The 19,556-nt window shown below is 36.5% G+C and overlaps 1 protein-coding gene and 1 long non-coding RNA gene across 3 annotated transcripts in view; one reads left to right on the top strand and one right to left on the bottom strand.

The window, feature by feature from the left end:
* The window catches only part of LOC123878171 (lachesin-like), a 168,286-nt gene that overhangs the window by 105,394 nt on the left and 43,336 nt on the right, over positions 1–19,556 (bottom strand). The gene's annotated exons all lie outside the window — the stretch shown is intronic.
* On the top strand, positions 730–16,579 carry LOC123878177. Its single transcript, XR_006798774.1, has 3 exons — positions 730–750; positions 7,827–7,829; positions 16,537–16,579. It is a non-coding gene; the product is annotated as an uncharacterized LOC123878177 (long non-coding RNA).

The following is a 19,556-nucleotide window of genomic DNA, read 5'->3' as shown; positions in this document are numbered from 1 at the left end:
AATAATATGAAGTGCCCCAAGGTTCAAAAGTCGTGTGCTAGCAACAATTTTCAATTTAGCACTCCATTGGCATACAAAGCCAACAATTCCAATTTATGCTCACCAGTAACTTGATATGCTATCCTGTAATCTGATACGTAATCTATTGGCTTGTACCGGCCGTGTACAACTTACCACTGTACATAAGTGAACATCTGCCCTTTCGGCCTATTGCCGATCGCTTCCTGATTCGCAATAGATATACGCACCAAACTAATCCATACCATCCATCACACTAATATTATAAAGGCGAAAGTTTGTATGTGTGTGTGTGTGTGTGCGTGTGTGTATGTTTGTTACTCCTTCACGCAAAAACTACTGGACGGATTTGGCTGAAATTTGGAATGGAGATAGATAATATCCAGGATTAGCACATAGGCTACTTTTATCCCGGAAAATCAAAGAGTTCCCACGGGATTTCAAAAAACCTAAATCCACGCGGACGAAGTCGCGGGCATTATCTAGTACTAGAAGATGCCCGCGGCTTCGCCCGCGTGGATTTCGGTTTTTTAAAATCCCGTAGGAAATCTTTGATTTTCCGGGATAAAAAGTAGCCTATGTGCTAATCCAGGATATTATCTATCTCCATTCCAAATTTCAGCCAAATCCATTTAGTGGTTATTGCGTGAAAGAGTAACAAACATACACACACACACACACACACACACACACACACACACACACATACCAACTTTCGCCTTTATAATATTAGTGTGATTATATAAACTAGCTGATGCCAGCAGCTTCGCCTGCGTGGATTTAGGTTTCTAAAAATCCCGTGGGAACTTTTGATTTCCCAGGACAAAATTAGCCTATCCGTAATTGCCCGTCTCCGGGATGCAACGTGTTTCTGTACCACGTAAAGACAATCAAACGGATGATCCTTTAAAAATCCCGAGGGATCACCAGGATTTAGTAATGCAATTCCTTACAGCATCAGGGTTGAGGAGTTGGGTCCTCGAGGTCAACGACAAAATTTTTCCTTGATATAGGCACCTCCAATATCAACAATTATGATAACAGACAGTTTTTTAATCCCATCAGCTTTGGTGGTCAGGTCCCTTGCAGCAACAGGATTGAGGAGTTGGAGTCCAATTTTTTTGTGGAACAATGTCACAAAGTTTCTCTATCGATTAAAAAAATTATGCAAATCTGGATTTGGCTGAAAGGAATGGAAATAGATTGTACCCTGGATTAACACATAGGCTACTTTTTATTCCGGAAAACCAATGAGTTCCCACCGGATTTTTAAAACCTATATCCACCGGAAAATAGTCGGAAAAAGCTAGTTTATAATAAATTAAGTAAGTATTGAGTATTCATTAACATCACACTAATATTATAAAGCCGAAAGTTTGTATGTGTGTGTGTGTGTGTGTTTGTGTGTGTGTGTATGTTTGTTACTCCTTCACGCAAAAACTACCAGACGGATTTGGCTGAAATTTGGAATGGAGATAGATAATATCCTGGATTAGCACATAGGCTACTTTTTATCCCGGAAAATCAAAGAGTTTCCACGGGATTTCGAAAAACCTAAATCCACGCGGGCGAAGCCGCGAGCATCGGCTAGTAATCTATAAACCAATTTGTAGGTACTAGTAACTAGTTACACGTACCTTATGGCCATAGTAATTGATTCAAGTAGGTACCTACTTATACCTAAAAAACCCCAAAGCCCCCCGCTGGATCTTTGACCCATTTATCTCAAATTCACTTCCCCTCCAAATTCCCTAATTAGTAAAGTAGCCGTTAAAATGGTATTTATAAATTAACAAGTATATTCCCCTAATGGTGATTATTATTTGTGATGCCAAATGGACGCCAGATGTGGCGGCCATATTGTATCTAGCTATGACGTCACACTTTCTATGTATTTAAATCAAAAATCGCCTGTATGTGAAATAATTTTACAGTAAAATATTGGAAGCATTATCTTGTGTGGTTTATGAGATATTTCTTAACAGAACTAAGTAACTTTTTATAAGATTAAGTAGGTATATTTTATAGGTTATATAACATCTCATTGGTTTCCACGCAATGCTAAATTTCTTGGTAGCACATCTTTGCCAACAGTCACGGCCGAAGCCTCCTATCAAACAAGACCAGAGACAATTTAGAAATTATAAATTCCCAAATTACTCCTACTGGGAATCGAACCCGGGACCTCCTACTTATCTAATCCCTACAATCAAACCTCCCCTTAGTGAACTACCACCTTCCACCTACTAGTCCATCAAAACATTATTTGTCTTACTAATAACATGATAACACCACTCATCTGCGAGCAAACGGCGTTACCATGGCAACGCTCTTCACCGACGCCCCGGCGCCAGACACCCCAAAATCAGAGTGAATTAGAGTGAGGAAACTCTCGGACCTGGGGTTTGATCATGAATCGACAGTTTTTAGGCTTCCGTAGCTCACAAGGAAAAACGGAACCAAAAAATAGGATCACGTTGTCTGTCTGTATGTCTGTCTATCTGTCCTTCCGAGATCCCACTCAATACAATATAGCAAAAAAAAAATTTAAGACTCCTAATTTTTTTGGTGCAACATCTGTTAGGTCAATTTTTTTCGTATAAAATATAGCCTATGTCACCTGGACCTTTACAACGAATCAATTGACACCTCATTCATCAAAATCGGCTCAGTAGTTTAGGCGCTACGGTGGAACACACAGAATCTGGATACAAACATACACACATACATACATACATACATATATAAACTTCTAAAACATACATGCATAAACTGCTAAAATCATAACCCTTCCTTTTGGTTTTGCCGCAGTCGAGTAAAAAGAGCAACCGCCGAGTTTCTTGCTGGTTCGTCTCGATACGAACGGCATTCCAGACCAGTGGTAAATTATTTTGACGATTCAAAAGCAGTTGTAAATGTTTATTTGAATAAAAATCTATTCTATTCTATTCTATTCTATTCATCAATGTAATCTATTATATACCAGCTGATGCCCGCAGCTTCGCCCGCGTGGATTGGTCAGATCCCCTGCAGCATCAGGATTGAGGATTTGGAATCCAAATTTTTTATGAAACAATGTCGCAAAGTTCCTCTATCGATTCAAAAAAAAAATGACGCAAATCGGTTCAGAAATCTCGGAGATTTCGGTGTACATAGGTAGAAAAACACAACTCTTTTCTTGAAAGTCGGTTAAAAAAGTAGCCTATGTTACACCCTGGTCAATCCTCTACTTGTATGTGAAAATCCCGTTAAAATCGGTTCAGCCGTTCCGAAGATTAGACTTTTCAAACAGACAGACAGACAGACAGACAGACAAAAATTTTAAAAACGTATGATTCAGTTATAGTATCGTTCAAATAACCATATGACCTTAATATGTGGTAGTTATTTCGAAATTACAGACAGACACTCCAATTTTATTTATTAGATATAGAGTATAGATATATTGTAAAGAGTAATGTTTTCACAAAGGTGTCACACACTTTATCCTTGTGTATGAAGGTAAATCGGTCACTGGCACTTATAGACCACCGACCGATTAACTGTACCCGTTTGAAATCTGATAACCTTGGTTCAAAGTGGCTCAAAGCTTCGCCCAACGTCTGCGGTTGCCTTACTAGCTAACTACGCGTAAACTCTACAATCCGACTAATTATAGTGCAAATAAGTTTGCTTTGTGCCTTGTGTCCTTCAAGTATTTGCTTTGGCCACAGAGTAAAGATATAGTCATCATGGTCAACCCGTTACCGGCCCACTACTGAGTACGGGTCTCCTCTCAGAGTGAGAAAGGTTTAGGTCATAGTCTGCCACGCTGGCCCAATGCGGATTGGCAGACTTCACACACCTTTGAGAACATGGAGAACTCTCAGGCACACAGGTTTCCTCACGATGTTTTCCTTCACCGTTACCCATATTTGTCAAAATTTTAAATAGACGAGTCAAGAATTAGGATTCTCCAAAATTAAGTTACTAAAGGAAGCTTTTTATTAAGTGAAGATTTGTATCGCTTATTAGCTTGTTTTTATAGACCTTTAAACTTTATTTAAACTACTTGTAATTCAGAAGGCATAAAACAGTAAGAGTTCATGATAATCACATACAGTACATACTGTAGATGTATTATTAAATCCGATCACGCCAACTTTAGGCAAATGCGTTTACTGAGAATTTACGGGTAGCTATTTTAAAAAGTTTTCCCACTTTATTGAGGCCTCAGTGAAAGCGGGAAATTATATCGATGACGCCTTCAGCAACAAAGATTTGTTGGTTCTGCCATGCCTCTAATGTCCCGGCCAACAACGCGATGTTCAACGGCGTTTTCCGTTAAATGTAGATGTAGCCACGATCAACGTACAACGGCATTCGCAACGCCTTTTGGCGTTAGACGATTTTAACACCGATAACGTTAACCGTTCAAGTGTGGCCACTCAGTTTAACGCGTTGATTATCGCGATAATTATGGCGTTGTTGGGTATTGACGTTAACATAACACATAACGGTGTTTGGGGGCACGTAGTGTCCTAATGGTGGGTCTGATTCAACGGATACCCACTAGCGGAGTAGCGAGGAGTTGCCGATCCCTTGTGCTCCGTCGTCAGCGGTGGGCTGGAACTTCGTGAGGTTTTAGTCGGTAAGAGTCCGACACAACCACTGTGCTTCCCCGTGGCCGATGGCATGATGAATTTTCCTCACGGAAAAAAAACATATTAAGCTAGCTAGAAATTTCAAAGTAATTTTCCAATTAGGGTCAATTTCTTAACCGTCTTCCTAAGTTCTATGATTTTTATCTTGGGATTTTTTTTAGAAAGCTGTCTGTATTCTACAAAGTAATACTTTTTGACCCAGACTCGTCGTTTGCATTTACAATGTTGTTTTTCATCATCATGAACCCACCGCCCGGGTCACTACTGAGCACGGATCTCGACTCAGACTGAGAATATTATTTTTACGTGATGCTATTCCTCTGTGTAACTAAGACCATACCGTTTAGATAAAATTGACGAACCTATCCGCTTTAACTATGACCACACCTCTTGACCCAAAGTCGTCGTTTGCATTTACAATGTTGTTTTTACGTGATGTTATTCCGTTGTTTGGATTTGGTATTTTTTGGGTTATACGGTTCTATCAATGGAGGTTATTAAAATACTTGGGTTATTTACACATTTTTATAGAGAGGACTTAGTTGGAGAGGCAAGGGAGAAAAAACCGATTAAGTACGAGCCAGACTCGCACACAAAGGGTTCCGTACCAATGCATCGTACAAAAAAATATAATTTTTAATAATTTTTTTGACCTAAGCACAAATTCACGGTTTTCAGTTTTTTTTTCCTTTACTTGCGCTATAAGAGCTGCCTACCTGCCAACCTACCCGTTAGGTTTTCTTGACAGAAACGACAGATAGACGGACAGACAGACAACAAAGTGATCCTATAAGGGTTCAGTTTTTCCTTTTGAGGTCCGGAACCCTAAAAAAAGAAAGGTAATAAAAGTCCAGGGAAGATCACGTAGTTAAAAATAAACCCTAACTTTTCTCTACATCAAAGTACCAGCGCAGTATAATGGATATGGAGATCGCTGGTTAGCATAATAGGACCAGCCTATTGTTGGTACATTGTTAACGAAAATTGACTCGCATTGGGGTCATAGTGCTCAGATCCTTTGATAGAGCCGACAGCATTACTTGCATTTTACTCTCACTACACAATTTTTTCTCTCGTTTTTCTTTTTTAGCGTCCCGTACCTCAAAAGGAAGAACGAACCGTTATACGATCACTTTGCTGTCTGTCTGTCTGTCGTGTCTGTCAAGAAAACCTATAGGGTACTTCTCGTTGACCTAGAATCATGAAATTTGGTAGATAGGTAGGTATTACAAGTACAGGAATAAATCTGATAACCGCGAATTTGTGGTTAGCTACATCATTAAAAATAAATTAAAATGTGTTTCAATATTCAAAGTAAGATAACTATATCAAGTGGGGTATCATATGAAAGAGCTGTACCTGTACATTCTAAAAAAGATTTTTATTTATTTTTATGCATAATAGTTTTTGATTTATCGTGCAAAATGTTGGAAAAAATACCCGTGTACGGAACCCTCAGTGCGCTAGTCTGACTCGCACTTGGCCGGGTTTTTTTCTTTCATTTTTCTTTTTTTATTCTTTTGCTTGTGGGATAGGCAATGATCGTAGACCATACAGCCTAGTCAGTTCTTAGTTGTGAATTCTGATATTGTTTTTATTTTTTCTGACTCAGATCAACAGGCAGCCTATATTTTGCAGCTAAAAATAAGTTTATTTGAAATCACACTAATATTATAAAGGCGAAAGTTTGTATGTGTGTGTGTGTGTGTGTGTGTGTGTGTGTATGTTTGTTACTCCTTCACGTAAAAACCACTGGACGGATTTGGCTGAAATTTGGAATGTAGATAGATAATATCCTGGATTAGCACATAGGCTACTTTTTATCCAGGAAAACCAAAGAGTTCCCCCGGGATTTCGAAAAACCTAAATCCACGCGGACGAAGTCGCGGGCGTTAGCTAGTAATACATAATCTGGACGGTAGAGGCTTTCCAAAATAAAACTGCGAGACATTATTTCGAAGTAATATACATATTACGATTCAGATATAACACTAATATTATAAAGGCGAAAGTTTGTGTGTATGTATGTGTGTGTGTGTGTATGTTTGTTACTCCTTCACGCAAAAACTACTGGACGGATTGAGCTGAAATTTAGATGGACATAGATTATACCCTAGATTAGCACATAGGCTACTTTTTATCCCGGAAAATTTAGACAAAACCAAATTTATGACCTACAGTATTAAAAATAGAACACAACCGGAGCAGAATTCTGTTTGTATTAAAGCCCATACATGTTCTCAAATAAGTAACTGTTCATGTTACATTATTAAAAGGACAAGCGTTATTAAATACCTTGGTGTATTGATCGATCAGAATCTCAATTGGAAACAGCACATACAAAAATTAAGTTGCAGGATAAGGAAACTTATATATATTTTTAAATTACTCAGGAATGTTTGTTCAACTAAATTACTATTAAGTACTTACTATGCCCTATGTCAGTCTATAATCATTTATGGGATAAAAGCATGGGGTGGTGCTTCCAAAACCACCTTATTAACCATAGAAAGAGCGCAACGCGCCGTACTCAAAGTTATGACCTTTAAAAAATATACTTACCCTACCCACCTTTTATATTCTGAGCTAGAGGTACTTACAGTTCGTAAATTATTTATAAAACACGCGATAATTGCACAACATAAAATTCAACCAGTTCCTGCAATTAGGCGTACAATACATAGAGTGTATAATATCCCTCAACAAAAAACAGGTTTCGCTCAAAAATTCATAAATTATCTAGGACCGAAACTATACAACGCAATAAGCAAAAAGATAATGCTAAAAGATTTTACAAGTAATAAATTGAAAACGCAATTAATAAAATATCTTAATGTTCTAAATTATAACGAAACAGAGGATCTTCTGATTAAAATAGTATGATATTAGTAGTAGTAGTATGACAAACTGCAAACATAAACAACACACAATGCACAATCACACGCAAACACACAAACACACACACGCATACTCTACATATACACACATGCACACATACATATATACCACAAAATTCACGTAAGCGCACACGCACGAAAACCTATAGGCTTAATATTTACTAACAATAACATTACACTACATTACTAATATTTATTACTAGTGATACAGGATAAGAACTCGGTCTCTAAAAACTCATAACTCAATGCACGCACAAAGGAGTGACAGGCAGTTGGATTGCATGATACCTCACAACAATGCCGCGTGTACGTAACTACAATCACTACCTACCCTCCATTAAAATATATTATTAAGACTTTTTATTTTTATTGGTACACTATGTTTGATTATAACGCTGTTGTATTGGTACGGTTTTGCATGTCCGACCATCAGCGCACCATATTAACACATTTAAATTAAGTTCTTAGGAACGGGAGAAGTCAACCCACTGTAATACAGTGTTTACTAGCACAGGGGTTGTCAAACCTATTCGTATGTTCTTACTAACTTTCTAACATTGTATACCTACTGTTTATAAGGCACATCTACTAACAAATACTTAGTACATAGCAAAATATTGTAAAATAATATTTAGGATAACTATTTGTGCATTGAAATAGTTTAAGAACTAAGAATGAATAAATGATATTGAAATATTGAATATTGAATAATTGTATAGAATACTACTTGAAACACTTATTGAGTAACAAATCAAACAAAAAGTGTGAGTTATTACACTTCCCTCATATTTACCTGTACTCAGTAAGTAGCACTGAAAAGGCGGCCATATTGTTTTGTACAATTCAAAATTAGAACCGTATCCAAAATGTCGGAAGTCAGCTATATATTTATGACTCAAAAAAAATGCGTTTGACAGTTCCAAATTCGAATGTCGAATAGTTATAAAAATAAAACACATTCTCTATGGCATTGTCTGGCTTTATAGTGATGTTACCGAGTCGATGTGTGTGTTCTAACTTATTTTATTATTTCTTTTATGTTGTAGTTACTTATTGTTATTTTTGTTAACTGCAACGCGTTTGTAGTTTGTATTGAACTATTTTCTTACTGTGTTACTTTCCTTTGATCTTTTGGAATGCTGATGTTACCTGAAAGAATAAAAAGAAATTATTAGTATTTTTGCAGTGCAATTCTAGTTTTATTTGCCGTGGGTATAAAGTAGCTACAGACTCGAATCACACATACTCGTATATCATAAAGGCGAAAGTTTGTGTGTATATATGTGTGTGTATGTTTGTTACTCTTTCACGCAAAAACTACAGGACGGATTTGGCTGAAATTTAGAATTGAGGTAGATTATACCCTAGAGTAACACACAAAGCTACTTTTCATTTCGGAAATTCAAAGAATTCGCCGGGATTCAATAAACTTATATCCACGCGAACGAAGTCACAGGCATCAGCTAGTAGATATTTGCATATTATTAGAATTTAGTACCAATTACTTCTATAGACGAAATGGGTCGGGTTTTGAAGCATGTTCGTAGTTGTCATTTTACCCAAAGGTGCGTGAACCTCACGCTAATATCGAATCGTAAGTCGTAGGTATAATGCATACATTTTGAGAATTCACTCGCCATATTCGCTCTATGAGTCAACTGTTATGTCAAAAGTACGGTTAACTCTAATGATGGGCAAAATAGTCCTTTTGACTGATACTCGTTCTCGTACTGCGGATGAGGAAGCCTGAGGAGCGGGTGTGGTGGCGCTCTTTAGGGAAGGCCTATGTCCAACAGTGGACGTCCACAGGCTGATGATGATGAAAATGAATAACTGACTAACTAACGCAACATTATGTACCTACCTACGGAAAGATTTTTTTTTAAGTATTAGCATGGCCACGGAACCACTTGAGTACAAACGATTTTTACTTATTACAAAGTCTGTTGCTACCTCAACTTCTTCTTTGTATAGTAGACGTAACATACAAACATATTAACAATCTTCATGCATACAAACAGATAAATAAAACTGTCCTACATCCGAAGCAAGAACATAAAACAACTTTCCCAATTACAAACGGTTAACTAGTTCTCTCGATAGTTTATTAATTGTATTAACACTAGCAGTAACTACTCGTTAACTATCGATTCAGTTCGATTGCATTCCGATTATTATCATTCGTTCCAATATCGATTCCAGGGAATTTTATTGATATCAACTTTTGACTTGTTCATTTGAGCTTCATTTTGTTTTTTTCAATCCATTTGATTGTTCCGAGCTTGATGTTAACAGGGCTCTCTCTGTCACTCGTTTCCACTCGTTTCATACAATCGTAGTTCCAATTTCATTTGAATATTAAGCAACCAAAGTCCATGAAATTTTGCAGACATATTCTAGAAACTAATATCTGTGTCTGTGGTGTTTTAGATTTTTCTAAAAATATGTAGTTTTAAAATTACAGGGGCTCAAAGATTTGTATGAAATTTTTAAAACCGCGTAACTTTGAAACCGAATATTTTAACAGAAATCTGGAAAACCACAGACATAGATATTAGTTTCTAGAATATGTCTGCAAAATTTCATGGACTTTGGTTGCTTAATATTCAAATGAAATTGGAACTACGATTGTATGAAACGAGTGGAAACGAGTGACGGAGAGAGCCCTCTTAATTTTTTTATTGTTTTCCAATTTGTTGTTTGATCTTTTTCAATGTTTTTTTCCATTTAAGAAGCTACAGTTTTGTTACAATCAATCAATCAGCCTATATTTTGCATCCACAGCTGGACATAGGCCTTGCCATGAGCGCGCCACCACATACGGTCCTCCGCCTTCTTCATCTTTTCAATTGTTACTGACTCTATTGACTAAACGAAAATCAGCTGTATAGTATCCAAATAGTAAAAATCCGAAATAGTGATCAAAATCACATTACCAATTTTAGCTAAAAATCATATAAAATAATATAAAATTATCTAGGTACCGTATAAAATAAAACAAAGCTGACACACGAAAATTTACTTTATTACTTAGAAAATAATTATCAAAATCGCATTTACCAATTTTAGCTATAAACTAATTTTATCTACGCCCGTATAAAATAGAGCAAAACTGTCACAGGACAGGATGCGTTCAAATCTCTGACGTCTTGTTTTACATATGAGATGGGGTGCTAATTATAAACTTTTCCTTGTTTATCTTATGCATTCCCTGAGTTTAATCGATATTCATGTTTCTATGGATGTTGTGTATCTTTGTTTAATGGTAAATAATCTTCAAGGCCCTCGAGTTTTACTTGATGTTCGTAACTATCCGGAATGTACACAACTAATACACTATGTAAAATTTAGATTTTTCAATTTTCATGTGAATCATGAATTACAACACAGTGAGATTTAATTTTACTCTTACTTTTATTCAGAATTTTGTAGTTTTCAAAAATTTAAAAATTATCGAAATTATGAACTTTTATACTTACACAAGAACAACACTAGAATGCACTTTTTTTCTTTTTCTGTGTAATACACAGAATTAGAAATATATAACGCAATTATTGTAGATAAGTCTAGCTCTAGTCGTAAGTGGTCTCTTCATCGTTTTCTAAATTCCGAATTTTTTTAACAATAACTCACTTTTTTGGATGTAACATCCGTCAGGTCGACTTTTTTCGTATAAAATGTAGTCTATGTCACCCGGACTATGATAACAAATCGATTGACACCTCATTCATCAAAATCGGCCCAGTAGCTTAGGTGCTACCGTGGAACACACAAATACAAACATACATAGACTGCTAAAATCATAACCTTTCCTTTTGGGTTTGCCGTAGTCGGCTAAAAATATAACTTGACCAGAAATAAAAAAAGTAGGTACCAAATGGTAAACGCTAAATGAAATACTATATTGTATTCCTACCAATTGATAAAACAATTAAAAATTAAAATATAGAAAACCATAGACAATAATATCTTGTTCGATCAAGATAACTTAAGGATTTCAAAATATGTATGTATTACAATTTACAAAGTTTCTCTCAACAATGAGTAGAAGCTCACACTCCTGTTCGTCGGTATTGACGCAGGAATGCGGAATCCATTGAGCACCAGATTAATTCACGTTGACAGCCAATTCAAATCGTCATCCGATACTAACTTCGTAATTTATGACTCGATATACTGTTATGATCATTACTTGTTTTCTTATTTAAAAAAACCGGCCAAGTCCGAGTCAGACTCGCGCACTCGGGTATTTTTTCAGACATTTTGCATGATAAATCAAAAACTATTAGACATAATAAAGAATTAAAAATCTGTTTTCGAATGTACAGGTACAGCCTTTTCATATGATACCCCATTTGGTATAGTAAATCTTACTTTACAAATTGAAAATACTATATTAATTGTATTATGAACAGGTTTTTTTTGCGATGTAATCAAGTGTTATCATCACTAACAAATCCAACAATTGACAATCAAAAAGTGTACGTACTTTCTTTGAATAAATTAGTTGACTTTGACTTTGACTCAGAGTAAGTAATACAAAAGCAGTAGGTAGGCAATAAAACAAATGAACCAAAATTCCGCACCCATATTTATGTTAGTCGCGTGGCGTGAATTACCAATATCCTCTAACGAACTAACATTAATACATTTCTTGAATAGCAATTTTGAACTCTATCCCTCAAGGAATAAGAGAGTATTTCTAATTAATAAAAGCAGTCGGCGTCATTTAGGGATTGTCAAATTTTTCCCAATTCCAACCAAACCAATTTCAACTGTACGATGAGAGTAACAAGGTTGAAATTCATTTGCAGTGAGTGTTTATAAGAAAAGGTCGAGTCACTCAATCATAAGACCCTGGGGGACTTTTCAATCAATCGGTTTCAAGTTGGAGTAATATTGGCAATTATAACGACTGACTTGTATTTGTGAGTTGACAAACCTTTTGTCATTGTTAAAATATATTTTGGAGTGTTCCTTACACATAATAATATTATGTTTAAAGTGAATTTACCAACTATTGAACAAATGGCTAAACATATGGCCAAAGGTAATATAAACCAAATTGCATCTCAATTAACGCATTGATTGGTGATGGCTCAGTACACCACATACTTGCAATGGATTTCATTAAAGCGTTTGATGCAGTAAGTTATGTCCGCGTGTAATTAACTTATGGATCCTTGATACCAGTGACCGTTGTGAATACTAATACCGATTGTTATTGTTATACTTGATTAATTTATTGGTATTTAAGTACTTTGTCCTTGAAGTTAAGTTCGTAAGAATATCATTTGAAATATGCGAAATCAATAATAATTACTGTGTACAAGCAAAAGTTTTTTTTTTAGTAAGTAAATAGTAAGTAAAAAAATTAGGCGCGATTTAAGAGTAACTAAGATCTTCTTTGTACTGAATAACGTTCGAAATGGCCGCCAAATAGAACAACTGTTTTGAGGCCGCTATGTTATATTGAAGTGTTTTAAAGTACCAAGTAATTAGTGCCAAAAATTAGAAATTCCATTTTTACATACTCAAAAATAAATGTTAGAGGGTATTAAAAACAAAGAAATTACAAGATATTTTGACAAAAACATTTTGCCAACTCATTTACAACAAAAATGGAATTTTCTCAAGAGTCGAGACGCTAGAGTCTATGAAAATGTTTGAATGAAAACGCTAGAAAATGAATGTGTTTTTAACTTAAATGGTCTGGCGGCTAGACCATTTAAGTTAAAAACACATTCATTTTCTATACTTAATGTTAAAGTTACTGTACTGATGACTTTGACAATAAAACTGCAGTACTTATGCTATTTCTTACAGAATTACGTAATGTTCCCCTTCACCGGAAACCCATGACCATCTATGTGTTTAAAACATACATTATGTATTTTATTACATTTTAATAGGCAATGTAAAGATGTTCTTGGCCGACATTTCAGGCTGCGATTGCTTTTAAAGGGTCTAATCCTACCAGTTCAAGGTCCATAGGCTCTAAACTGGTAGCTTAGTGGTAAGATGTCTGCTTTCTTTTCGGGATGTAGAGAGTTCAATCCCGAGGACGCTTTTGACCTCCCTGGCGCCAGTGGTCTTATTAGTAGAAGGTCCCGGGTTCGATTACCGACAGGGTTTGGAATTTTATAATTTCTAAATCTCTGGTCTGATCTGGAGGCTTCGGCCGTGGCTAGTTACCAACCTACCGGCAAAGCCGTGCTGCCAAGCGATTTTGCGTTCCGGTACGATGCCGTGTAGAAACCAAAGGGGTATGGGTTTAATAAAAATTGCCATAACCCTTTTAGATTAGCCCGCTTCCATCTTAGACTGCATCATCACTTACCACCAGGTGAGATTGCAGTTAAGGGCTAGCTTGTATCTGAATAAAAAAAAACGCATCTTTAACTTTTCGGAGTTATGTGCATTGTATGACTTGCTTTAACTGTGAAGGAATGCATCGTGAGAAAACCTCCATGCATGAGTTCTCCATAATGTTTTCATAGGACGTGTGTGAAGTCTTCCAATTCGTAGACTATGGCAAGAGCCTTCTCATTCTGAGTGGATATCGGTTCTCAGTAGTTTTTGGTTTGGTTAGTGAGTAAAATGGCTAACGACCATTGAAATTTTTGTCTCTATTATTTGTTTGGGATTATATAACAGAGAGAGCGCTATTACCAACTTCTTATAGCGGATAGAGTATAGCAGCGTGTATTAGAAACGAGGAAGCAAATCGCTTCAAATACCTGTACGATAAAGAGTAGTGACATGCTTGTCTAAAGAGATTGATGAATCTAAATCGTTGTCTGTTATAGAGATGGTAGCGATTCGCTTGAGAACTGAGACGCCGCCATTTTAAAATTAGGTTAATAGCAGACCCCGGTCAAAGCGGAGAAAACGTTGTAAAAAAGAAAACTAGGTCGACATCTTTATGTACATCTTCAAACGTTCAAACAGGATTTCTAAAGTAAAGTGGCAATTTTACTGGAAATATTAAGTTTATGAAAAGTCATTCAATTTCGGCAAGCCTTTAAAGTCGAGGCTTTACCAGTTAAAAGATCATTAAAAAGTGCTAATGCTGGGTTTTTAAATTAATACGGATTCATTAAAAAATACCGTGATAAAAATACCAATTACTTTTTTTTAATATCGATCGTTATACCTTTAATAGTTAAAACCTATGCTATGAACAGCGCTAAGGTAGTGTTGCCTTTGAAACTGCTAGGTATATTAGGACTTTCACATAGACTAGGGTTTCATTGAATGTAGAGTTAAATAATATAACTACTTTTGGTTCTCTTACTTTCCTACTTATTATTTAAAAATCACTAAATAACCAAACCTCATAAACAAAAGTGAGACGTAAATATAATAAGTGGAGTGAGTCCACGGGTGACCGGAAATCTGGCAGTTACCTCGGTCAGCATATTAGTCTGGCCATTCAACGAGGTAACGCAGCCAGCGTTCTGGGCACCCTGCCTCGTTACAGTGATTTGGATGATATTTTTGTTTTATAATTTTTATATTTAAGTATTTTTAACTTTTGTGAAAATCTGTATTAATACTAATAGCTAAATAAAGTAAATATATGTATAATGTATATACTGTATCAACATAATCCCCGTTTCAAAATGGCCAACATTTGCAATGCTAAAATAAATTGGTTTGTATAGGGGCATCGCCCCTCGAATATATTTATTTACGTCTATATTGAAGGGAAATTGGCTGATGAATATCGATAGTAGGTACCTATTAGCTAAATTAAAATGGCTTTAACAGAATAGATTCCATTGACATTGACACCTCTATTTTTAGCAACTTCAATGGATTTTTCGATTAAGTATGTTTAAGTTATTGTGAAATTGGTAGCCATTTTTGCCACACGCTTTTCTGACCTTTAAAGATAAAATTTAAATGTTGCGGCTACATTAAGGTTAACATCAATGCCCAGCAACGCCATAATTATCGCGATAATCAAAGCGTTAAACTGAGTGGCTAAACTTGAACGGTTAACATCTAATGCCAATTGAATTGGGGTTAAAATCGTCTAATGCCAAACGGCATTGCGAATGCCGTTGTACGTTGATCGTGGCTACATCAACGCCGTTGAACATCGCGTTGTTGGCCGTTAATGTCATCATAAGAAACGTCGGCCTCCTATTCGGGAGGTGCGAAGTTCGACCCGGGTATATAACTTTGCTTTAACTGTGAAGGAAAACATCGTGAGGAAACCTCCATGCCTGAGAGTTCTCCATAATGTTCTCAGAGGTGTGTGAAGTCTGGCAATATGCCTACGTAACTACTTGACCAGCATGGGGGACTATGGCCAAACTCTTATCCTAAGAGGAGACCCGTGCTCAATAGTGACCCGACGCGACGATGGGTTGTTGATGATATTTTTTTAACCAGGTATTATACAGTTAGGGCTCTGGATTCTAGCCTTTTTGAGCCTGTATTTTATCTTATCGACATAAATAGCCTCACACACAACTAGCACATCACTAGTTTTTTTTTAAATTCACACCTCATACAGGATTAGGAATAAAGCTAGTTAAGCCGTCGCCACTTTAAAGCCCAATTAAAACCAATATGGCGTCGTCGTGACATAGACAATAACATAAACAATAGAGCAATAAACAAGAATTCCTTTCCCACGGTTAGCTTAGAGCCACCCTTCTCTTTCTAATGTATGCAATTGAAAAGGACGGGGTTTCCATTTAAAACTGACGCAACTGATATTAATGTTTCTGTTTAATTTGACAGTTTAGTTTGAGGCAATAAACGTTATTTTTGTTAAAACAACATACTTATTATTTCCTTTTTTCCCAAAAAAGAACTATTACTTATGTGTTATGATATTATTCAAGTAATTTATCGCCATCCCATCACTTGGTGTGCTGCATGCTTTACCTGCATGTTTAGCAGTGGGGGGACGGACGGTGCATATCGCATGCTGCATATTTGTTTGGTTTAGCGGATTATAGCAAATTAAGCTCTTGGTTCCGTGTATATCATGGATTTCCGCAAAGTAACATATACAACATATTTTAATGTCGTGAACAGCCGTGACCATGTCTAGTTTGGCCTATCTGACACTATTATAAGGTTGAATATCTTTGACGGAATGTATTTAAACAGGCTAATAATTTACAATGTTTAACTAAATGTTCTTATCAAAAGATCATGCGGGCGATAATGTAAACTACGAAAAATGTCGCAGCACTCATTTAAATATGTTAAGAGGGCTCTCTCCGTCACTCGTTTTATACAATCGTAGTTCCAATTTCATTTGAATATTAAGCAACCAAAGTCCATGAAATTTTGCAGACATATTCTAGAAACTAATATCTATGTCTGTGGTTTTCCAGATTTCTGTTAAAATATTCGGTTTCAAAGTTATGCGGTCTTAAAAATTTTCATACAAATCTTTGAGCCCCTGTAATTTTAAAACTACATATTTTTAGAAAAATCTAAAACAACACAGACATAGATATTAGTTTCTAGAATATGTCTGCAAAATTTCATGGACTTTGGTTGCTTAATATTCAAATGAAATTGGAACTACGATTGTATGAAACGAGTGACGGAGAGAGCCCTGTTAAGAGACCGACAGAAAGAATATTTTATAGTCTACTAGCTGGTGCCCGCGACTTCCCGTGGATATAGGTTTTTAATAATCCCGTGGGGACCCATTGATTTTCTGGCATAAAAAGTAGCTTATATGATAATCCAGGATATAATCTTATCTATATGTACAGCTGATGCCCCCGACTTAATTCGCCTGGATTTAGGTTTTCCAAAACCCCGCGAGAAGCCTTTCATTTTCTGGGACAGAAAGTAGCGCGCGTTTAAAATAATCAAGCGGGATTTTGCTTTGTGAATTTAGGTACTTCGTGTGATTTTTCATTTGAAATGGTGAAACGGTCCATCTCTAATATAATTTATTTATTTATTTTGATTTGTACCAGAAAGTTGTAACAATAAAGAGAAAAAGAATATTATAGAGATTATAAACCAAAGATTTAAATCTATGTCTGGGTCACAGTGGTCACATATTATGTGGCCATTAAAATCTGAACGCCACGTATGGTCAACGGTACACGTATTGTATAGAGACACCATGTTACATCATTTGTCACTGTCAAGGGAGCTGTAAGCTTTAACGGTCAGACGTTGATTAAGACGGGAACTGTTCCTGGTAACGTTGATTTAAAACCTGTTCGCGGTGAATGATTCCCTGATGGCCTTGGGTTAAGATGTTGGTTTCCTATTCAGTCGGGGGTTCGATCCCGGGGACCTCAAACTTTCGAGTTATGTGCGTTTTAACAGGGCTCTCTCCGTCACTTACTCCATACAATCGTAGTCCCAATTTCATTTGAATATTAAACAACCATAGTCCATGAAATTTTGCAGACATTATTCTAGAAACTAATATGTTATACATGTTATACTGTGCCTGTGGTGTTTTAGATTTTTCTAAAATATGTAGTTTTAAAATTACAGGGGCTCAAAGATTTGTGAATGTGAATTTTTAAGACCGCGTAACTTTGAAACCGAATATTTTAACGGCAATCTGGAAAACCACAGGCATAGATATTAGTTCCCGGAACGTTTCTACAAAATTCCATTGAGTATGAATCGTTAGTATTCAAATAAGGGGTGTCTCTGTCACTCGCTCCATACGTTTGTATGGAGCGAGTGACAGAGAGACCCCTCTTAAGCAATTAAATATCACTTGCTATAACGATGAAGGATAACATCTGAGGAAACCGACGTGCTTGAGAGTTCTCCATAATAATCTTAAAGCTCACACACCTTTAAGATAAGAATATTATGGAGAATACAGGCTAAAAGATTTATAATATGTAAATCTTACCCATGCCACTCGAAGGATTTCGCCAAGTAAAATATTGTGCCTTCAAACAAGATAAACAATAACAGGGCTCTCTCCGTCACTTACTCCATACAATCGTAGCTTAGTATTCCAATGAGAGACGAACTACGTTTGTATGGAGCGAGTGACGGAGAAACCCCTCTTAGTGAACTTCTGCGGCCGATGGATAGTGAAAGATATAGTAAAATTATTTTTCTGTGGCTCGGTAGTAGATAGATTATACCTACTCTGGATTAAGATATGAGCTACTTTTCATCCCGGAAAATCAACGAGTTCCCACGGGATTTTTGAAAAACCTATATCCACGCGAACGAAGTTGCGGGCATCGGCTAGTCAACCATAAGCCTTCCTATGCATAGTTAAACAAGTGTAAATTAAAAATTTATAACACCCCCGACAAGTGAAGGTTACAGTAACTAGAAAAGAGCTGATAACTTTCAAACGGCTAAACCGATTTTCTTGGATGATAACTAAGAACACTCTCGATCAAGCCACCTTTCAAAAAAAAAACCAAATTAAAATCGGTTCATTAGTTTAGGAGCTACGATGCCACAGACAGATACACAGATACACACGTCAAACTCATAACACCCCTCTTTTTGGGTCGGGGGTTAAAAAATGTGTATGTCTATTATCTATTCTATAAACAAAACTTGTCTATGTGTATTTTAGACACGTATCGTGGTGTGTACGTGAGCCCACGCCGCCGCATCAAATATTAGGGTTCCGTAATCCATACCCATGATGGGGTGGCAACGGGACCCTGTAAGCCTTCGCTATCCACCCGTCCGTCTGTGTATCAGCGAACTGTATCTCGTGAACCACAATAGGTAGAAAGCTGAAATTTTCACAGAATGAATTCTATTGCCTCTATCTATAACAACAAATAATAAAAATTTCAAAATGACCGCCATGGAAATTAAAAAAAATTAAAAAGTGTTATTTCTTACGGATACGGAACCCTTCGTGTGCGAATCCGAATCGTACTTGACCGATTTTTTTGTCGCTGCGACACGTATAACAAATATTTGTCACGAGCAGCATTTACTTTATCCTTTTTGAACCCCCGTACCTTCTGGTTGTGAGTGGTGTAGATGTTATCCGTCGAGG

The sequence above is a fragment of the Maniola jurtina genome, chromosome 25 (assembly GCF_905333055.1).
Source record: "Maniola jurtina chromosome 25, ilManJurt1.1, whole genome shotgun sequence".
NCBI classification, from domain to species: domain Eukaryota; kingdom Metazoa; phylum Arthropoda; class Insecta; order Lepidoptera; family Nymphalidae; genus Maniola; species Maniola jurtina.
Note: the sequence above shows the minus strand (reverse complement) of the source record. Positions and strands in the feature narration are given on the sequence as shown.